The sequence below is a fragment of the Rattus norvegicus genome, chromosome 1 (assembly GCF_021556685.1).
Source record: "Rattus norvegicus strain SHRSP/BbbUtx chromosome 1, alternate assembly SHRSP_T2T, whole genome shotgun sequence".
In the NCBI taxonomy this organism is placed as follows: domain Eukaryota; kingdom Metazoa; phylum Chordata; class Mammalia; order Rodentia; family Muridae; genus Rattus; species Rattus norvegicus.
Genome location: NC_141534.1, coordinates 54,418,674 through 54,441,987, shown reverse-complemented (window position 1 = coordinate 54,441,987; position 23,314 = coordinate 54,418,674). Strand labels below are relative to the sequence as shown.

Sequence of the window (23,314 nt, the reverse complement as noted above, 5' to 3'; positions counted from 1 at the left end):
TGGGAATAGGAGGACTTCTGGGGCTTGTTGGCCAATCCCAAACCAATGAGTTTTAGGATGATCATCGAGAGGCCCCGTCTCAAAGCAATGAGGTAGAATACTATACTGGAGGACACCGGATGTAGTCCTCTGGCACCCCCAGGAGCTGACACCAGTGCACATATCCACACACATGTGTACAAACACATACACAAAAAACATACGTAAGAGAAAATTTATGTTCTTTCAGGTGGTAGCTGGTTTACAGGACAGATCACTTTAAAGTGAACATGCTATGTTTCGTTAAGCAATCTTGTTATCGAAGAAGAAAACATCTCCCGGTTATCAGAGAAGATGGATTACAAAAACTGACCCCAAAACAACAACGAAACCCCACAACAAACTTCAAGGCAAGACCATGTTACTATGTCCGCATCCACAGGCTAAATCTGCTGTGGCCGTGGCAGGCGTAGTCCTCTGTCCTTGGAGTTGGGGAACCACTCAGTAGACTCCCAGCACCTGTTTAGACAGCCAGGAGTGTAGCGCACTCTTGCAGTCCCCTTGCCGGGGAGGTGGAGACAGGTGAATCCCTCAGTGGTCAACTTGGTCAGCCTAATCTGAGAGTGTGTGGTCCTCTCAGATTAGGCATGTCAACTTGACCTCCAAAAACAGGTGAATGGCACCCAGCGCTGTCTCTGGCCCTGGGCATACATCTGCACAGGCACATTTTATCTTGCCTAGTTTAGCCAGGTAGGCCTTGGGCTCTCCCAGGGGACACCTGATCTTCCTGCAGTGTCTTCAGAGCCAGGATTTAGGGAATACACCGCCAGTGTTTACTTAAAAAAAAAAAATCAAACTTCAGTTAATAGATGCTTTGCTTAGAGTTCAACCAGCTTTAGTGAAATTTCCTTTTACTCCCTGCCCCCCCCCACCCTCCCCATTTCATTCAAATTATAGACTCTGGAATCCTTAGAGACCTTGGCTGCAGAACATTTCTGAATTGGTTTCAATCAGTGTTTTCAAATTCTGCCTCTTTGTGGGTCATGAAGTCACTCTATCTTTAACTGTATTTTGAAACACTGAATGGGGTGGAAAGAAGAGGAGGGAAAGAGGGAAGGAATGGGGGGGGAGAGGGTTAGAGAGGAGAAAGGGGGAGACGGACTGTGCCGTTTAACACTTGCTGTGTGAATGACACTTTTACAGTAATTTCAAAAAGTCAGAACTCCCCACCCCATCCAAGTACAAGGAGCTGTGAACTAGATCCTTTTCCCAGATGTTAACGCCACAGTTGGGGCACAGCAGTGGCCAGGCTGTGTTGGCTTCTCGGTAGAAATTAATAAATAAATGGAGGCAAGTCTTGCTTGGTTAATGTTTGTGTTTTGAAGGCCCCCGAAGCCTGGGTCTGAGTCTTTAGATTCCTGTGTGGTCTGGTGTTGGTATCTGCCATCTGACTGTGTGTCTCTCTTGTCTGAGCTTGGACTCCCCAGTTCCAACAAAAACACAGACAGGCACACCTCAGGGTTCCATCCGGTCAGTCTTCCTATAATGAGCACCAGGGTAGGTGCCCTACAAATATCTCCTCTTCTTAATGAGACACAGAAGGATAGAGCAGAGGAGTCCAGAACACATGGTTAGTCCCAGGCACCACAAAGCTTAGCTCCCTTCCAGGCTGCAGGTGCCAGCCCCCCAGCAGCTAGAGTCCCCACTCCAGTGTTCAGTATGGAACGTTCCCCGTGTCCTCACAGAGCCAGGGGCATGCTCTTCTTTCTAACATCAATTTTATACTCTCAAAAACTTTTCACACCTAATTCCCAATCTTTATTTCAATGTGGTTGGGGAATAATTATGTTTTATTTTTCTTTGAGTGAGATTCTTTGCGGCTTGCAGAGTGTAGCTTTTCTTCTCACCCCCTCACGCTCCAGGAGGCCGGAGCGTGGCGTGCATGATTTCTGCCTTCATCGTTGTGTGTCAGGTGTCACTTCTTATTAAATAGTTCAGTGTGTTTAAATGAAGCTGGGAAACTCGCAGAAGTACATATAGTTCTTTAGTTTTTCTCTCATCGAGAGTGAAATCTGACTGGTGCAGATTAGAGCTAGAGGCCCAATAATGAAAGCAATTAGGTAAAAAAAAAAAAGAAAAAGAAAAACAAAAAAACCCCAGTAGCTGCCTGCGTGCCTATTTGCTGAACTAAATCGGAATTATCTCTGGGAACGTCCCACAGTGTTGCCGTCCTCTGTGCTGCTTTATCTCCCAGGCCTGGTACTTTTTAATTATTTTCTTTGATCACTTATAAAAAAAGTTTTTATTTATTATATTTTGTTAAAAACATCATGCCTGCATGTGTCATTGTATATGTTTGTACACACCAATGCAGTACCTATGAAAACCAGAAGAGGGCATCAGATCCCCTTGAGGGGAATTACAGGCTGTTGGGAGGCACCAGAATGGGTACCAGGAACCAAATTTGGGGCTATTGCAAGAGCAGTATGCGTTCTTAATGGCCCACCCGTCTCTCCAGCCCCAATTCTCCTTTTTAAAAGGAGAATTCTCCTTGTTTTGCTTCCCCTGCTCCCACCTTTAGTAATAAATGTCTTCACAACTGGCTTCTTTAATTGGCAAAGCGCGGCAAACCAGGGACAATTTGGAAGGGACAGAGAAGAGGAAACAAAGACCTCAGCCCCAGAGTCTCACAGGAGGGAGAGGATGGGCAGGACGTTGTTTTCGTAGCTCGTAGGAATTTTTTGTCTCCGCAGGAAGATAAGAAATGTACACACAAGCAGCAAACGAGCAGTTTTATAGAGTCCATCACGCTAAGCCATGCAGATGTTTCCAGAAGAGAACCTCACTCTTCCCGGACTTGGATACTGTAGATCACCGACAGCTTGAGGTGTCCAGGAGTCATTCCGTGGCGTTCCTCGTGTCCAGGTGTCTTAGAGTTAGCAATCAACAGTCATTCCCTTGCAATTTCGAACTCCGTAAGGAGCCTTTATCCCCTCTGGTGTCAGAAAGGCTGCCTGGGAGTTCCTTTCTAATGATCCGGCTACCAGCGGACTCCAGCATGTGTGCTCTGATGATCGGGCTGGTGCATTTTATATCATTTTAAATATTATTCATTTGTTTTTGAACAAAAACTCAGTACAGCTAATAAACCATTTAAATTATGGTATATAATAAAAATTTATTTTATGCCATTCAGTAATATTTCAAAAATTTCTCCACATAGATATTTACCATTTTTCCATTTTTCTTTAGTTATTGTCATCTCCTTCTTATGCCCTTAATAAATGGAGACATTCCTTACTTTAGCTCTTTTTAAAATTATATTTATTTATATATTCTCTCTCTGTCTCTCTCTCTCTCTCTCTCTCTCTCTCTCTTTCTCTCTGTATGTGTGTGTGTGTGTGCTTCAGAATTTTCCCATTTCTCATGGTGGTGGCTTTTGGGCAGAGACAGGTAATTTGCATCGAGGATACAGCTCTCAAATGAAACCAAATCTCACAGCAGCGGAGCCTTAAATCTTCAGCTGGTTTTAGGTTTGCGTTTCTTTCTGTTTCTCAGTGGTGTCTAAAAGGCCCTGCGTGCTCCCAGCTCAGGCCTTTCATGAAGGCCTTTCTTCTTAATCAAGAGTAGATGCTGGCGATGGGATTTTAACCAAGTGGCTTTCAAGCTCCTTTGGATGCGACTATGGGACTTTTTCTTACTTCTGTCTGATAATCATCCTCACGGTGCCTCTTAGCAGGAAGCCCTGGTCAGAAGTGCTAAGCTTCCTGTGTCACCATGGCCACCGGGTTGGGATTTAAGAATCTCCATGCTGGAACATGTTCCCAACTCGCCCTGTAGACCATGACTGTTCTTGGCGTGTCTGGTTCTGCCTTCCTCTGTCTCCAAGGATATCAGATTCCTTGATGTTTCTGAGGCGTCTTTTAGAAACCTGTTCTCAGCAAGGGCTCTCCTGCCATGGAGGGTGGCTGTGGAAGGCCTGGTGGCAGTGACGGCTTGGCCTGTGTCATCAGTGAGAAAGGCTCTGTCCCTTACAGACCAGAGGGGCTTGGATGAGATACTTCACAAAACTCAGTCAATGCATTGGACTGGTTAAGCCTGGCTTGTGTGGACACGCTGGGCACGCTGGCCATCCCGCACAACACCCTGTGCTGGTCTGCCGGACCTGAGTTGTCCTGTTTCCCAGGGGGTGTCTTCAGAACAGAGTGTCCTCCTGGGGTGGAAGCATCCCCACAGACCCCAGGTTCTACTGCCTGTCATTTTTGGGTGCTTCCTCCTCACCTTGCAGTCTCTCTGCCTGGCGCTCTCCCTGCTCAGCGCCTGCACAGACTTCTCACGGTGTGTTCCTCACTCACCGTTAGCTCTTGGGGAAACTCAGTGAGTTTTCTATGAAGAATGGAGGTCTGAGGCTAGAGAAGGGACAGTGTACAGAAGTAGCAGCCTGCCCATCCACAGGTATAGGACACAGGAATCACCCCTCCTGAGAACAAATGTAGAGTTGATAGGTGGCTGGGCCATTGCTGGGTCTCCCAGCAACATGGAGGACCCAAAAGGCAACAGCCAAGCCTTCAGTGGACAGCCTCACAACGACACAGAGGACTCGGGTCCAAGAACTTGAAGACAAATACCTGCCACCTAGGAAAACATTTGGGACCATTTCCCCATTTCATCATCCCCCTCCCTGTTTCCATGACACCCATTCTCTTAAATTATTACCCCTTTACTATTTAGTCATAAAGTACTCTTCTACTTTTAGAGTAAAAGGCTAATAACAGTGATTTTTCAAATTTTCCAAGGGCTAAACATTTCCATTAGTTTCCTTATTTTTAATGTCATCACCCCTTCTTACAACCAGTGTGGCCTGTGACACAGCCCCAGGGGTGAGACTGAAGTTCAAGGTCTTCTCTCTGGGGATCAGCAGGACGCTCATGACGAAAAGAGTATTTTGTGCTCAGTGATGGTGTCTCCCTCTCCTCCATTGCTCTCAGAAGCCCGGCAGTCACATTCTTTTTCTAAACATGTAGAGGATTTGGGGGTGCGCTTAGAGCATTACCCTCACATCCAGTTCCACCTCGTCTTTCTACCGCACCCCCCTGGGTTTTCCTCATTTATTTGTTGGTAATCTTATTTCTCTTACCACTGTTGCATATGTCCTTGTAAACTGTATGTAATCTCTTTCGGAGTAGACTCTGAATAAAAATAAAAACAAACAGCACCAGGGAGCAAACGCAGATTTTGTCTTCTGGTCCTTCTCCGGTCTGTGCACACCTGCTGGCCCACATCCAGTCAGCTCCAAATGCAAGAACAGCCAGCGCATCATGGTGAGAGGCAGGGCAGGCCTCATGTATGAGCTCAGAGGAGAGATTGAGGAGGGGTAATAGTGACTTGAATGGGAGAGCACACCCCTCATTCTAAGGCACCTTCTGGAAGCATGGGGGAGACCCAGGGTGAGGCCAGTTTCTGGGGAAAGTGACCCACATCTTACATAGTTGTTATCAAAAGCAACCTCTATTGTGACCTCCCCTAAATTCCTTGTGAGTTGCTTGGCCAGGGAGCGTGCTTCAGGGCTGTCTGATGCAAGCAGGCAGCTCTGGACTGCATGTCAGAGACAGCAAAATTACCACATCTCTTGTGCTACACTTGGTCTTAGCCAAAGGGCTTGTATGAGACTCTGCTGTTTCCATGTGCTTCCAGCTGCAAACGCAAACCTAAAGCCACATTCTGTCTCCCAGGCAGCATAACCGACCTGGGGACACAAAGTAAGGACTCTGGAGTGAGGGTTCAGGGAAACAGTTGAGAGTCTGGGAAGAGTAAATCCCCAAAAGTTAGAGTCTGGGCTCTCCCTACCACAGCCTTCTTCAGCTACCCAGCTCAATCTCTCAACCCTGCTGCACAGCTGTTTGAGGCTTGCCCTCCCTGAAGCCCAAGCTGGACTTGTGTCCTTTCAGTGTGGTCTCTCCTGCTGGACCCTCACCTAGGAGATGGCCACACATTCACCATGTCACCTATCCAGTACTTGGGAGGGTGCTTTTCTGCCATAGCCATGTAGGCTCCCCTCCTCCCCCTTTCCTCTTTCCCTTCCCCCTCCCCCTCCTCTCCCCTCCCCCTCCTCCTCCCTTAAGTCTTTCCCATTGCTACTGTCTTAATTTAGGTCCTCACCATCTCCTACTTAGAAGACTCCACTTTCCCTATTTGGTTTTATATGCTGTTTTTTTTTTTTGTTTTTGTTTTTGTTTTTGTTTTTTTTTTTAAATCTGTATACTGATTCTTACAAAACAAAACAAAACACGCTCCTATTAAACCCCTGTCCTGGCTAGTTTTATGTCAAGTTGACACAAGCTAGAGTCATCTGAAAGGAGGGAACTTCAGTTGAGAAAATGCCTGTGGTGGTTTGAATAGGTTTGGTCCCCGTAGACTGGTGTGTTTGAATGCTTGGTCCACAGGGAGAGGCACTATTGGGAGGTGTGGCCTTATTGGAGGAAGTGCATCACTCTGGAGGCAGGGCTTTGAGGTTTCCTATGTTCAAACTCCACCCACTGTGGATTTTAGTCTCCTTCTGCTGCCTGGGGATCAAGATGTAGAACTCTCAGCTTCTCCAGCACCATGTCTGCCTGCACCCTGCCATGCTTCTTGCCATGATGATAGTGAACTAAACCTCTAAACTGTAAGCCTTTATAAGAGTTGTTTTGGTCATGGTGTCTCTTTGCAGCAATAAAACCCAAACTAAGTCAATGCCTCCATAAGATCCTTATGTAGAGTTAAAACTTTAACCTCTCTGGGACTTAGTGCCTTTTGCCTTGAGGTCTTGTGCTTGAGCCCCAACCCAGTGCCTTTCTTTCTGTGGTGTGCTTGCCCAAAACTTTGTCTTGAGTTCTGAGACAGCTATTTTGTAGGAACTGTTAACCCATCTACTTGATCCTTGTATGCCACTCTATTAATACCTTTCTTGTAAGCTTTTATGTTCATTTTCTATGGTCCTCGATTCTCTGTTATGGACTCTTTGCATGGTTTTAGAGATGCAGCAGTCAGTCTTGTCTCTAAGCATTATACTTACAACATTTGGCACCACTTTGGGGGTCTTTACCTGTGTACTGTGATTGGTCATCTCTCATCAAAGTGACTGGCAATTAGTTCGACATGGCCTGATCTTGTCTTCATCCGAGCAGGCTGTATGCTGGGACTGTGGCTGCTGGGGTACCTGGCTCCTGTGTGTGCCCTTTGCTGGCTTCGGTTGGTGGCTGCCTGGGACTGGCAGTCCCATCCTCAGGACCGGCCTCTTTAGAGACTGCAGTGTGGACAGAGATGTGTGACCTCTGCTCCAGGGATCCCCCAGAGCAGCCCTCTTATCCACAGCTCTCACTGGTCTTTACGCTCTCCCTAAAACCAGAGCATCTACATGGAAAATTACCCAGGGCTCTGGATTTTAGGCCCACTCCTATGGGTACTCTGTAGACAGCTAAAAGAGTTGAAGGATCTGTATGTGAATTATGGTTTGCCTCTCACACAGCCATGGAGGGCTGGTGTGTGACAGGTCCCATATGGCAGGGCAGCGGACACACGGCTCATGCTATTTTTATGGTCAAACACTTATATTTTCCCATGTCTGCACAGAATCATTAGTGAGGGAGAGACAGGCTGGAATTCTGGAGTGACCTCTCTCCTTTCCTCTCCACTCCCCTCCACTCGCCTCCTCCTGCCCAACTCCACCCAACTCCAGGGAAGCACGGCTCTCTGCAGGCTAATATGGAATCCATTGGCTGGAGACAAATCGCTGAACATTCTTTAGGAATGGCCTCACCTTGGCGTCGACCTCCGGAGGACATATTGCAAACATTTCACTGTTATAGATGGATGGTGTTTGCCAAGAACAGCCTGGAGCAAAGGTGTTGAACTTCAGTCTGCTGGTTTAGAACCAAGATGTGACAAACTCTCTCTCTGCACCTTGCCCCATCCTCCTGCCGACCTGTGCTGCCATGCCACGCTGACGCAGAGCAGGGCACTGACTTACCAAGGCGATGTTCCCTTCAGCTGCCCCAAGAGAGCTGGGTGGCCTTCAGCTTCTCTGACTGACTGGGACCTTGAAAGGGAAGGGTGAAGTAACTGGGAAATAAAAGCTTGCAGTGCCGTGGAGGTGGGACTCTTCCCTTGGACACCGTTAATGTCTGGGATCAGTTGTTTCCATTTGTGCATGTAGGTATATGGAGGTCAAGGGCGGCCTCAGCTGTTGTTCTGTAGGTACCAGCTAGATACTTTTATGAGGATCTTTCATTGGCCTAGAGCTTACCAAGTAGACCAGACTGGGTGAGCCCCACAAATCTGTCTGTCTTCCTCATATTCGGAACTCAAATGCACCACACCCATTTTTTTTTTTTAATGTCAGTTTCAGGGAGTCTGACTCAGCTCCTCCTGCTTTCAAAGCAAGCATGGTCACTGGCTGAGCCATCCTCCCAGCTCCCACGGTGGATTGTTTGTGGTGGATAATGTATCTGTGGGCTACCCTCTGGGTCCCCACTCTTTAGCACCTGGCTTAGTGCCACCTTCCTGCCAATGCAGGACCGGCTTCTCTTTGGGAAGGGGAGCACACAGGGTGCAGCAGCCATGAGGAATGCTAAGCCACCGCTGGCAGCCCCCGGGAGCCATGTCTCCCCAGTGTCTCCCACCACAGGCAGCAGAAGTGGAGAGAAGCACCAGTGTGAGCCAGTAGCCATTCTCTGGTGGCAAAAAAATGGCATAACACAGTGTAGAGGGGGTTCAGCTCCTGCATTACTGTTCATCTACAGATGTCTTCGCTCCCTTGGAGAGCTTTCTACTCTCAGAGGCCAAGGGCAGGGCTGTGTCTTTTGTATATCATGCATTTGATTCTCTCAGTGTGCGGGACAGTGCCCGAGACACGGTGAGGACCTCATTAACGAGGACGTCCTGGTGTAAAGTGGCTTGGTGGGGGGCTCTGGGGCATGTGTGCTGGACTTGAATTCTTCTGATAGAGGCATCATAGGGATGGTCAGGCAGAGTGGCCACAGAGAGACACTGGGAATCACCAGAAGAGTCATCAGTGACATGCATCAAAGATGCAGTTCACTTTATCAGACACTCAGGGGACAGAGGTTGCATGAGTACTAATTGCTATGTAGCCACGGATGTAGCTAAGTACATTATTTGGAAACCCACTCACCTATGGCAAGGTTTGAACTGTCCACTATGGTAGCCCTGATCCTGTGCTCATAGACCACAGAGCCATGCTCAAGGCAAGTCCTGCTGCTCCAGCCTCTTGATGCGGTCATACTGTAAAACCTAGTGAGACCCACAAGTGTGGGACAGGCAGAATCTGACCACAGGTCTAAACCAGAAGTTCTAAGGTAGTTCCCAATTTAGTTGGAGGGTCCATAATGCTGGTCACAAAAGTGTGAGAGTCTTCTGGGTCTGTTTGTGGCTGCTTCTCATAGGCCAGCTATGCTGAGACATTAAGATCACCCTGTGTGTGTGCGCATGTGTGTATGTGTGTATACATGTTTGTGCGTATGTGTGTATGTTTGTGTGTATGTGTGTGCATATATGGGTGTATGTGTGTGTGCATGTATATGTGTATGTTTGTGTGTATGTATGTGCATATGTGGGTGTATGTGTGTGTGCATGTATATGTGTATGTTTGTGTGTATGTGTGCACTTGTGTATGTGTATATTTGTGTGTATGTGTGCTTATGTGTGTACATATATGGGTGTATGTGTGTGTGCATGTATATGTGTGTGTAAGTTTGTGTCTATGTGCATGTTTGTGTGTTTGTGTTTATGTATGCATGTATATGTGTGTAAGTGTATGTGCATATATGTGTGTGTGCATGTGTATTGTTTGTGCATATGTGTGCGTGTTTGTACACATATGCGAGTATGTGTGCTCATGTGTGTATGCATATATGTGAGTGTACGTGTGAGTGCATGCGTGCATGCGTGTGTGTGTGTGTGTGTGTGCGTGTGTGTGTGTGTGTGTGGTGGTCACTGTTCCAGTTCACTCCAGATCTATGAATATCCTGCATACTATCACACCACTAGGACAAGCAAACCATGGGAAGTCAGAGAATTCAGTTTCCAAATAGGATCTTAGAAAAAGACTGAAGAAAAGGAGCCATTGTCCCAGTTGTTGGCTTGAATTTCCAAGAAGGCTGTGGAAGCCACAGAAATGGATTTTCCTAGGCCGTTGCATTTACCCTTCAGATTCTGGGTCGGCCCTGTGTGTGTCTGTCATGCTCCTGCACCAGTTAGGAAGAACTGTTGAAAATGTCATGTTGCCACTATTAAGATATGAAAGTTAGTAATTTTAAAATGCTCTTTAGAACAGATTTTATTTTTAATTATGTGTGCATATCTGTGTGAGTTCATGCACGTGAATGTAGTGCAGGGGGAGTCCACAAGGGGGCGTCAGATAGATCTCTTGGAGCCTACAGGAAGCTGTGAGCCGCCCATTGTGTGTGCTGGGATCTGAACGTATATAGAGTTCTCTGCTAGGGCAATGCATGCTTTTACCCTACGAATAATCTCTCTAGCCTCTAAAGGTGGCTTTATTTATTAATTTGACTATTTGGTTGTATGCGTGTGAGTGTTTTGCCTGCCCGTGTACCAGTTGCCTGCCTGGTGCCTACGGAGGTCAGGAGCAGTCTTCAGATCTTCTGAAACCAGACTTAAGGATGGTTGTGAACCATCATTGTGTGTGCTGGGAACTGAACCTGGGTCCTCTGCAAAAGCAATGAGTGCTCTTAACTGCTGGTCATCTCTGCAATGTCTACAAGTGGTTTTTCATAAGAGGACGCCTGCCTTACAGGCAGAAGGTACGGCGTGTGTGAAGGTCTGATGGTAGGGCGTGCCATCAGACTCGGATCAGTGAGAGCACAGACGGGTAAGGCTGAGACCTGGGGCTTACCTGGCAGACAGGGGAGGCAGCAAAGGTTTGCAGCCTTGAAGGAACGAGCCTGTTCCATGTTTTAGATGGCCCAGTTGGATATACGAGGAGAAAGAGGTTCAAGATGGGGGGATGGCAGAGGGAGAGGTTTGGAATTGTGGCAAAGCTCTAGGTACGAGGCAAGGAGATGGAGCAGGAAACAGAACACCGGTGGATGAACTACGCACACCTCCACCCTTTCCTTCCCTACAGCCTTACTCACAGTGCATGGCCTTCAATGTCAGGCAGAGAAGGAAACACACACTAAGAGACAGCGACGCAGGAGGCAGTGCATGGAGGCCCCATCAGTTAGGAGGAGCCATGGAGCCCAGTAACTAATCTCAGCCTTGCTGCCCGGCTGGGCTGATCCGGGGTAGCAAAGAGAGGCTCATAAAGATGTGGGGCAAACTAGAACAGGCCGGAGTGGACCCAGGTGGAGTGGGTGGGCTGCCTGCTGCTCGTTATTTGCTGAGCAGCAAAACCTGGATCAGCGGATGCATGAGCCATTCCCCAGTGGCTTCTCCCTGAATTGCCTCGAGCGCAGAACTTTGAAAACAGGAGCCTTCCCTGCCTCCTTGACATCCAGAGGTGGCAGAAAGTTGCTTCTGGAAACATTTTTTTTTTAAAAAAAATATATTTATTTATTTTACTTATGTGAATACATCCTAGCTATCTTCAGACCCACCAGAAGAGGGCATCAGATCTCATTACAGATGGTTGTGAGCCACTGTGTGGTTGCTGGGAATTGAACTCCGGACCTCTGGAAGAGCAGCAGTCAGTACTCTTAACCACTGAGCCATTTCGCCAGCCCTTCTGGAGACATTTAATGCACTATAGGAGCTGTTCTTGGTCTCAGCCTTCCAGCATGCTCAGCCTGAAGCCAGCAATGTCCAGGATGAAGGTAAGGTCATGAGGGTGTAAGGGCAAAGGGATAGAGGAAGCCCAGGTCCGATGCAAACATTGGCAGTTGCCTCCTTGCTCTCGGTGCTAGAGCTGTGGTTCTCAACCTTCCTAATGCTGAGACCCTTTAATATGGTTCCTCCTCCTGTGGTGACCCCCAGCCATAGAATCATTTCTGTTGCTGCTTCCTAACTGTAATTTTGCTACTGTTACAAATTGTAATATAAGCGTCTGGTATGTAGGATATCTGATATGTGACCCCTGTGAGAGGGTTGTTAGACATCCCCAAAGGGGTCTCGACCCACAGATTGAGAAAGACTGCTTTAGAAATACCAACCCCTACTGTTTTGGACTCTGCAGTTGCTTGTCTGTCTCTCCTGAATGCCCTTTGTATAGCGGGTAGGCATTTGGCTCTGGTATCTAGAATCAAATCTGTTGTCCCCAAGTGTGTGTGATTTAGTAAAGACTTAGCCACTGCCATGTGACCACTGAGATAACTTTCATTTCCTAGTTTAATAATCTCTCAACGAGATGCAGGAGTATGAGTGTTGGCTGTAGCACCTACTGGGATGCTTTTATTTTAAAAAAATTGTTAAACAGTTCCTCTCTTCATATAAAACAAACGAAATGACACAAGAAGTTTTATAGAAGTTTAGTTCATACTTGCCCCAAACTAGAAGCTGCCAAGATGTCCTCCGACAGATGAGTAGGGCTGGGGAGCTACAGTTGAGTTAAAAACGAGTGTGGCAAGATGATGCCAAGGGACCCAAGGGGGCCTTCCAGGGTGATCCTAGCTTTATGGTGTCCTGGAAATGCCACTAAGATGAGTGGGGGCCAGGGACTCAGGAGGGGTAACGAGGCAGGCACAGAGGACTTTGCAGCAGTAGCCCTGTTTGTGTGCTTCTGTCAGGACAAGGACACACACAGCCACGCCATGCTGAGCAAACGCTCACACACAGCGTGGACTTCAGGTAGGAATAGCGAGCCTGTCATGACATAGCCTGGGACAAACGCATTGTGTGAAAGCAAGATGGAGCCGTGTGGTGCTGAGGGAGCATGGAACTATGGGCTTTACGCTCAATTTTCTGTAAACCGAGGGTTACGTCAACAAACGAAGTGTCTCTAACAGCACTGGGTAGTTGACCCTCCCCCATACAGAATTAACGTTCCCCATTCATCATATACCAAGAGGAACAGGAAGAAGTGCCATTGAATGATGGTTTCAGATCAGAGAGAGCAGAGGACCAGAGCTGGCAAAGACCACAACAGCCACGCTGACAGAGAAAGTTTAACAGGTACTTTTGGTTGGCGCAGGCCGGTAGTTGGAGCTGCAGGCCCGGAATCATGATGTACAGCTTGCTAATCCCTCCCCGTTTCATTTCACGATTTCCACCCAGGTGAGACCTAGAACCTGATTTGCTGGGTGGGACATCAGGGAGGTGCTGATTTCAGGGTCTGGAGGATGGAAAACTCCCAGCCTTTTGTTCTTATGAAAATAAATGGCCAAAGAAATAGAAGTGTAAGATTTACTGAGCACTACAAAGGAGTCACCGTGAAGGATAGTTTATAGCACACGAGCCCACTGGCGGCTTCCGTGGAGCCTGGGCTGAAGGGTTAACCCCCACCAGCTTGGCTCATGGGCCAGATGGGAGGCCGCATGGGAGGCCACAGCAGAGGTAGACTGGGCTGGGTGTGCTACTGTGGCTCCCAGTACTCAGCTGGGGTCAATCTGAAGGCTGTGGCTTCCCATCTCTTCTCGTTTTCCATCTCTCTTGGGAAAATAAAATAAAATAAAATACTGGAGATTTTATTGTAATAGCAATATTTGCATTGCACTCCCAGCATTTGTGTTTCAGAATTGAGGTTTTGTGTGTGTGTGTGTCTGTATGTATGTATGTGTATGTGGTGTATATGTGTATATCTTTGTGTGTGGTGTGTATGTGTGTGTGATGTGAGTGTACGTTGCATGTATGTATGTGTGTGTTGTAATGAATGTGTATGTATGTGTGTGTGGTGTATGTATGTATATCTTTGTGTGTGGTGTGTATGTGTGTGTGATGTGAGTGTACGTTGCATGTATGTATGTGTGTGTTGTAATGAATGTGTATGTATGTGTGTGTGGTGTATGTATGTATATATGTGTGTGTATGTGTGGTGTGTATGTGGTGTATGTGGGGTGTGTGTGTGTGGTATGTGTGTGTGTGTGTGTGTGTGGTATGTGTGTGTGTATACATATAGCACACACATACACATAGCACAGCTTGTCCTAGTGTCCTCTAAGGCTAAGAAAATGCTGCAGATCTGTCTTCATGGTTCAACTATCCACTTTTGGCAGGTTTTAATCCCAGTGACATGGGGCATAGATGGGGCTTCCTTAGGAGATCTAGGGCCACACTCATGAGAGATAGAGAGATTGAGGTAAAGGCCACATCGCTGGTCCTGCTGGCAGCTGCCCATATGTTACGTCAGTGTCCTCCTGGTGGCTGAGCCAAGGTGCTGCCTCCTCTAGCTCTGCCTCATACTCCACGTCCCAACCACAGACTGAGATCTGGGAGTCAGTGACTGGCTCTGGCCTCCTAGTGCTAATTTTAGCTAGCGAGGGACATCTCCAAGTTAGATGCTTCTTTTCTGTCTACACAAATCTTGGCTCTCAAGACTACTATGTCTTCAGAGACCAAGGAGAGCTTGAGATTTAGAGCTCACCAGAGACCACTCCAAATATTTTTCATCCCAGAGTGCAGGAGACAGCAAAGCCCACGGTCAGCGTTCAAGCTTGTGCCTTCGCTGTGGTTCATAGGGCACACTGAGAGTAGCCTGACTGCATACGGTTTCCTACGGTGTTGGTTAAGCAGTCACTTTGAGAAGGCGAGGCTGCAGGGCAGTGTGGCTGTTATCGTGCTATGTAAGTTCTCAGGAACGGGATCATACCCAGAGGATGCTGATCTGAACACAGGAGGCTGCACCTGTAGTTTGCAGGGGACTGGCACACACTGCATGCTCCAGCAGACATTTAATTTGTCCTTAGTGAGAACCCACAAGTTTATGAGGACCCACAGAAACCTGGAAGCTAGGGAAAGACTCATGCCCCTCCTTGAAGTAGATCTTAAACCAATACATTAACACTTTGGGTTCAAAGGGGGGAAAAAAAAACAACTTGTGATATGGTCTTTCCAAAAATAGCTACATAACGTCAGAGCTGGGTCAGTGAGAGAAAGTTCCATATGAGAACAAACTGCTCAGCCATATAGAAAGAGAAAGAAGCACAGCGTTAATTAACCAGCCATTAGCTCTGTGGCTGAGGAGATAGACATTTGTAACTATTTTTTTTTAGACAGGATCTCATGCAGCCTATGCAGATCTTAAGCTTCATGTGAGCCAAGGATGGTCTTGAGCTTCCGATCTCCCACCCCCGTTTCCCGAGTACTGCAAGGGTAGACGTGCTAGCCTAGCGCTCTGCCGACTGAGCCACACTCACCTCCCCTGAACGTTTGTTTTAAGGGGGTAAAAGCAACTATGCACAGAGCTCACATGGTGTCTTGCTAAGGCCACCGTCACCCTTAGCATCGGTGATGGCTTATCAGCCAGGCTTTAAGCTTCTCCCATTGTCATAGTCTGGTTTCAAATGTGCCCCAAAAGCTCACACTCGGAAGGCTGTGTGTGCAGAGGGACAGCCTGTAGATGATGGATCTCAAGCATTCTGATGTCATCACGCATCTCTCCTCTGATAATTCCTAGTATGAGATGGGGTGGGGATGGGGGTAAGATTGGGTTTGGGGGTAGGGGTGGACTTTGTGTCTTTGCTCTGAGGTTGCCAAGAAGGAACCCTACAACTCTGGGGTCTTCTGCTTCCTGGAGGGTTGGTGTTAGAGGCACCACCCAGTCCCATTGAATTTCTGAAGAGGAAGGCTTGGGCTTCTTCAGAAGAGCAAAACTCTATACCACCTAGGACTGTGATTTTTCAAACTCAGGCATACACACGCTAGGGTTGTCCAGAGTTGCTGCCTCTGTTACTACCTCCTTCGTATTCAAGACAAGACTTTGAATAAGGGAGATGACCTGTACAAGGTGGCTCAGCTTGCAGGCTGCAAGCTGCAGGGTGTGGCTGTGAACAGAGTAAGATGGCTAATGCCTACTCAAGCCGGCCACAAAGTATTTTCTCTCTCTCTCTCTCTCTCTCTCTCTCTCTCTCTCTCTCTCTCTCTCTCTCCCTCTCTCTCCCTCTCTCTCTCTGTATTTTTTCTTTCCCTTCAAGCTGGAAGACAGGAGTGTCTCTTTCTTTCTGTTCCAGGATGCAGGGATGGGGGAGGAGGGGCAGCGCAATCCTCCCACACCAAAGGCAAGGTTCCTTGACGCGTCCCAGTTTTTCCTTTCCCCCTGTGGAGAGCCAGAAGCCCGGGCAAGGCTCATGCTCACACAGACATCACATTAGCCAGGCAGCTCTGACCTCCAGCAGTGGCTCCATATGCTCCTGTAGCACCGCCGTGCCTGGGAGACTTTGAGAGGTGTCCATTTCCCACAACAGTTTCTAAAACCTTCACATCTCAGCTGATTTAAGCTAACTCACACAATGACACTCACTGCAGATCTGGGGGTTGCAGCAAGAGAAAGCATGGGTGGTCCCTGCTGGCCCAGACTGTTAGTTATCCTCTAAGGTAGTATGTTACGTCTGAAACATACTGTAACAGAATGCCTGAGGTGATCATCTTATAAAGAGAAAATACTGATTTCATCCCACAGTGTCCAGAGGTTTTGGTTTCTGATCAATTGGCCCCATGGCTTTGGTCCATGTAGGATGGTATGGTGGAGCAAAACCATGTACATTCTGGACAGAAAACAAATGAGAGAGAGGAAGAGACCACACGGACCCATAATAACTTTTTGGGGCATGCTCTCAATGACTAAGGTCTTTCTTTTGTGTCCCTCTACTAAATATCCCCCATCTCCTAATAGTGACACTCTGGGGACCAAAGCTTACAGTATAGATGAGACCTTTGGAGAACAAACCAGATAAAAATATAGCATGTAGCAGATGTACTTGTTAAATTCAACATGTTTTGAAAACCGTGTCTTAAAAACCATATGGGGATATGGAGTTTAGAATGCTATACTCTGGAATTTTGTGATGGGCAGTATTAAGACAGGAAGCCCAACGATGATTGATGATCCAGTCACAGGTTAGCTGTGAGAAAACACACAAGCATTGTAAGTGTGTTCTCTTGAGACAACCCCTTGTGAAGACTCAGCTGAGGTTTGCCATAGAAGGGAGCATACTCATGGGATCCATCATGACTATCCGTAGTCTGCAAGGGAGAGAGAATAAAGAACAATGCCAAAGAAGATCAGAAACCTTAAGGGAAAGCAAAATAGATGTGGTGGTTTGAATACGATTGCCCCAACCCATAGAGTCATGTGTTTGAATGCTTGGTCCATAAGGAGTGGCACTGTTAGGAAGTGTGGCCATGTTGGAGGAAGTGGGCCACTGTGGGGGCAGGGTTTGAGGTCTCATATGTTTAAGCTATGCCCAGTGTGGCACACAGTCTCCTGCTGCTGCCTTGGATCAAGATGTAGAACTCTTACCTCCTTCTCCAGCACCATGTCTGCTGCATGCAGTCCTGCTGCCTGCCATGATGATAATGGACTAACTCTCTGAAGTGTAAGCCAGACCCAGTTAAGTGTTTTCCTTTATAAGAGTTGCTGTGGTCATGGAGTCTCTTCACAGCAATAGAAATGCTGACTAAGACAATAGGGAAGAAATGAAGGGAGAAGGGATCATTAGTAGGCAATGGACATGTAGCTCGGGTTACCTTGAAGGGCTAGAAGGAGAGTGGTAACTGCTGATTAAAGATGTCATCCTGGTTGGGTTAAGGGACATCTAGATGTCTGGTCCAGCCTGCTGAGACTGGAAGGATGTTGAGAGCACGTGAATCAGAAGATGGAGTGAGGAGGAAACTGTTACCAATGAGGCCAGGGAAGCTTCTGGTAGGATGGAGGCTTCTAGTAGGGTGGAGGCTTCTGGTATTGTGCGGGCTTCCGGTAGGGTGGGGGTTTCCGGTAGGGTGGAGGGTTCCTGTAGGGTGGGGGTTTCCGGTAGGGTGGAGGGTTCCTGTAGGGTGGGGGTTTCCGGTAGGGTGGAGGGTTCCGGTAGGGTGGGGGTTTCCGGTAGGGTGGAGGGTTCCGGTAGGGTGGGGGTTTCCGGTAGGGTGGAGGGTTCCAGTAGGGTGGAGGCCTCAGAATGGTTGAGGAGAGACAAATGGCTCCTTTTGGATCTGGGCTACTGCTGTCACCTCCCAAAGTTTCTCCAGATTCTTGGCCCATTAGACTCAAGGCTCAAATCAGTGGCTCTGCTTCTCCTCAGACCTGGAGCTGAAATCAGCTCTACTGTCTGCTTCTAAACAGGAGATCCAAAGGCATCCTGGCTCGTAAATTTGCGTGATCCAGTCTCTGTGGATGGGCGTGTTTGTCTCCTAGATTTGCGTGATCCAGTCTCTGCATTAGTGTGGATAGGCGTGTTTGTCTCTCTGTTCTGGGGGAGTGTGTATAAGACTTGTTCACCTCTGCTGTACCCACCTGGTCCCTGAGGGGCAGGAAAGAACTGGAACTCATATTACACCCATCCCGCTCCTCCTAATCCATCAGCTGCTGGAATGAATTTCTCATCTCAAGCGTTAGAGCAGACCTGGCTTCAGTTCCATGGTGGAGATTGGCCAACCCCTTAAGTCAGGTCTCCTTCCTAGAGGGCCTGCCTTCCATGCTCACCGGCTCACTGCTGCTTTGGAAGCACTTTAGACATATAAGTGTAGCCCGAGTGCTGAGTGAGTGGTTGGAGTCAGAACTGACAGCCTTTTCTCCAAGAGTGATTCAAAGGAAGATGTCAAAGCTGGAGGCTTTGTCTAAGCCAACAGCAAACGAACCAAAAAATGTCCAGAGCTGGGGTAGAACAGCAAGCAGAGAATAGCCACCTTGAAGCATGTGCAGAAAAATAGAAAATTCTGGTGATTCTTTAATTATCTAGCAAATATGTATACATGCATGTATACATCATAGATTGTCACTTTGGTTTCTGCTATGATTTCCGATACACGTGCCGCATGGCGGATCCCTGATCAGCCCTGCTGGAACATTTCATAAATGGATCAGTAGGAAACACTCAACGGTTTCTATGAGAGAAACAAAACCACGCATGCTGTGAAGGGTGGAGGGTGTACCAGGGGCAGAGTCTATTCCCAAGTCACATTGAAGAGGGTCACAGGGCTCCTGCCTCCTCGGGGGAGGCAATGTGTGGGGCTCATGTGGAGGAAGAGGAGAGACCATGGGAGACGTGTGTTATGCATTCTGCTGACAGACACCATGAGGAAACGTGTCAGCCTGGAGCCCTAAAAACAGGTCTGATGGGTTTGGTTTGGGTGGAGGGTTCATGCCACTGGACATTAGTGATTCCTACTGCTTCCGGAAGCCCCCTTTGCAGGATCATTAAACTCTGTTTCTAGCCCCCACGGGCTAACTGTCAATCTGAGCATTGTCTTGGGGTTAACACATTTAATTCTCACAACAACCCAGGGAGTGGTGACATTCCTATCTCTCTTTATGAGAAAACTGCATCAAGGAGAGCTTAAGTAACTTGTCTCAGACAGCTGCCTGGGAACAGATTTGAGTGCATTCCCCAGACTGACCTAAGAGTCCAGGTGCCCCACAGTCACCATGCACATTCTTCCTGATCTATAGCAGGAAGTAGAAGGCAGTGCACGGGGATCCAAAAGTTTGTGGGATTGTGTTTATTTTATTTTTTAATGTTTATACGTGTTCTGCTGCATATACATCTGCATGCCAGAAGAGGGCACCAGATCCCTCTGGAGATGGTTGTGAGTGGTTGCTGGGAATTGAACTCAGGACCTCTGGAAGAGCAGCCAGTGCTCTTAACTGGTGAGCCATCTCACCAGTCCTGGGGTTGTGTTTTGAAGAGGAGACAATTTAAATCTTTTACTTATTTTTCATGGAAAAAAGGTCAATTGGCACTTTAATGTTGGGTGAAGTGACCTTTATCCCCACTGTATGTTAAATGGTAGGCTTATTGAACTGTGAGTGTTGTTAGTCAATACTATATATTCCATACGTATGTCTAGTTGCATTCACTTCAAAGATGGGTACCATGGGTGGATGGGCAGGATCTCGAAGGAAAAGCATGGGAATGCATTAGCCAGAAGGTTCTGGAGAAAGCATGAGCCCACAGGGAGTGCTCTGCAGGCACGGTGACCAGCATCAGGCAGAGAAAAAGTCAGTGCTAAGATTGCGCACCCACATTGTGAAGGGGGACAGGAAGCTGGCCCAGAATACCAGACCCAGCCTCCAGCAGACACAGCCGGGTGGAAAGCTGTACCGGAGCCTCGCTGGAACTTTCCAAGAGCAGATGTGTAAGTTGGCAGGCCTGTTTCCAGTGTTCTCCACCTCCCAATGTGAAATGGTTTGGGTGGATTTCCCCAGTTACACTTCACGCCTGGCCTGGAAGTTGGAGAGTGGCTGCCAGGACGTCTGCGTGCGCCTAGATTATTTTTCAGGGCATGTGTTTTAATAAGTTTCATTTCCACATCTACTCAGGCCAACCCATCTGCAAAGACGTAGTGGTATCCAAGTTGGAGCCTTGGTACAAGAGACCAGAAATGAACTAAGGACACTACAGCATAGGTCTTTATTCTGAATGACAGGCAGCCTCCTCATGAACAGTTGGCACCACTCCCTACCCCCCCTTTTTTTTCCATATGGGTCTTGGGGATTGAACTCAAGATTTCATGTTTGAAAGGCAAACACACTTTACTGACTGAGCCATTTCCCCAGCCAGTTTGAATAGTTCTTGAATCGTGAACGCCTACAGCACCTGCCTCAGGATGGGGGATGCTCCCAGGTGAAGACTTGGCAGCTCCCATGAGTAAGATTTTTAGTTGACTGGATTGCCTAGAGCTAGGAATCTCATGATACCCTCAATGCCAAGGTTCGTCTACTCCCACGAATTCGGGGCTGAATAGAATCAGAGTAGTTCGAGTACTGGCTGCAAAGAATATTTTTTCTTGGGTGAAGTTGGTCCTCTGTGATTTTCCAGGACTCATGGCATAGATCAGGGCTTAGGGACAGTTGTGTAAAGTCAGACTACCAGCTGGTGCTGGAGGCTGTGACGTCAGGATGCCTAGACAGGTGACACACCCACCAGAATCATCTTTTCTCTCACAAACATCTCTTCAAAGCAAGAGGCATGGAGACAACCACCAGACAAAACCAACTGACACAAGCTTAAAAGAATTTGCCTCCATAATTTTTTTATATAGAGTTACTGGGTGTGTTGCTACAAATGTTTTAAATTATTTATTATTATGTATATGTATACACATATAAAGTATGTGTGTGTGTGCTTATACCATGGTGCACGTGTACGTACTGGAGAACAATTCTCAGGGTTTGGGTCTCTCTTTCCACACTGGGTTCTGAGGACCCAGGGTTCTATCTGGTGAACTCAGATAGTGGGGCTTGTGTGGCAAGAGCTGTGACCTACGGAGACATCTTGCTGGTCTTCAGTATTCTCATAAATGTAAAATGTCAGATCCCATATTGCTGAGTTGCAGACAAAGGCACACAGGCATAGACATACATAGGTGAGGTAACCCTCAGCACACGAGTCTTGTTGGAACTTACCACTGCCTTGGAGAAGAAGGAGGTTTAAAGAGAGAGGGCTACTGATACCCATGAACATACACATATATGAAGTTACTGTGTGATATCTGTGAACATGTACATATATGAAGTTACTGTGTGGTATACATCTACATGCACATATATGAAGTTACTGTGAATTTCTGGGACATTTACAGGTTGCTTTTCTGGGGTCTTTTGGGGAGGAACATCATCTGTAGTCTCAGTATCTTGGCAGAACCAATAGTAATTTCTAGGAATTTCACTATGATAACTTGTGTGTTCTGATTAATTCTTTGAGCTGAATGTGTAGTATTCTGTGGTGTAGACACACTACTTTATTCAGTCATTTCCTGTTGGTGGGATTAATGGTACTAAGAAGCCTGTATGGAAGACACGTAACTAGATATTTTATTTATAAGCTAAATGCCTAGATTGGGCAGATCTAGGGCTATTCTAACATCCCCCAGCTATAAAACCCCTTGTTATTTGCTTTTCCTTCTGGCCACGCAGTTCTGGTCCATTGTGGCTTCCTCCTCCCCATCTGTCCTCTCTCTTCTCCTATCTGCAACCTACTCTCGAACCTGCAGACCCATCTTAGTCCTCTACTGCCCAATCGCAGGCTCTATCCTTTTATCGAGCAGTTAAATTGGGGAGAGGTTTGCATGGCATCACTTGAGCATGTGAACATCCGCTCATCCGTTGGGGGCGCCCACACCTTGAGGATCCAGTTTTAGCAATAGATTAAAAGCAGCATCATGGGCTGGAGAGATGGCTCAGCGGTTAAGAGCACCCGACTGCTCTTCCAGAGGTCATGAGTTCAATTCCCAGCAACCACATGGTGGCTCACAACCATCTGTAAAGAGATCTGATGCCCTCTTCTGGTGTATCTGAGGACAGCTACAGTGTACTTATATATAATAAATGAATAAATAAAAAAAAATTAAAAAAAAAAAAAGCAGCATCAGACCGACCCACTCCAGTTTCCTTGTTGGTGAACATTTGCTTCCCGCTTTTTTGTTTTGTTTTGTTTTTGTTTTTAAATAGGGACTCACTATGTAGTCTTGCCTGGTCTGGATCTCACTTGAACTCACAGAGATCCACCTGCCTCTGCTATCTCCTGACCCTCTAAAAGCTTGGATTAAAGGTGTGTATCACTGTGCCTGGCTCTTTAGGTACTTTTTAATGCTATCTGCAGTGCTGTAATGAAGAGATATCGCCAGTCTTCTGAAGATCCATCTATCTATCTATCTATCTATCTCTCTCTCTCTCTCTCTCTCTCTCTCTCTCTCTCTCTATCTCTATCTATCTATCTATCTATCTATCTATCTATCTATCTATCTATCTATTTTTCTCTCTCTCCCCTCCTTCCTTCCTTCGCCTGTGTATGCATGTGTGCCCGCATGAGTTTATGTGTAGTGTGCATATGCCAGAGGGTATTGGATAATCTGGAACTGAAGCTACAGACAGTCGTGAGCTGCCTGATGTGGGTGCTCACAGCTGAACACAGGTGCTCTGCCAGATCAGTGAGCGCTCTTAACTGAAGAGCCTTCTTTCCAGCCCTTTATTCTACATTAAACCTTCTCTCCAGCCCTTCATTAGATACCAGACATCTCCTCAGTCTTTCTTTTGTAAAGAGAATCTTATTTCTCATTCCACCCAACTTATTTTCTTACACATATATGTAGGTCAGCCAACCTAGTTATTTATAGAAAGTTTTGTGTGTATATGTGTGTGTGTGTGTGTATGTGTGTGTGTTGTTTTATTTTTTCTCTTTTTAATATATATAGTTTACTATATATACAGTACTATATATAGTTTTACTATATC

The 23,314-nt window shown here is 47.1% G+C and overlaps 1 protein-coding gene and 1 long non-coding RNA gene across 7 annotated transcripts in view; one reads left to right on the top strand and one right to left on the bottom strand.

The window, feature by feature from the left end:
* The window catches only part of Pde10a (phosphodiesterase 10A), a 452,353-nt gene that overhangs the window by 11,782 nt on the left and 417,257 nt on the right, over positions 1–23,314 (top strand). The gene's annotated exons all lie outside the window — the stretch shown is intronic.
* LOC134484996 (uncharacterized) lies at positions 16,813–17,846 on the bottom strand. The gene is made up of 2 exons (XR_015645409.1): positions 17,614–17,846; positions 16,813–17,109 (listed from the first exon to the last, which is right to left on the bottom strand). It is a non-coding gene; the product is annotated as an uncharacterized LOC134484996 (long non-coding RNA).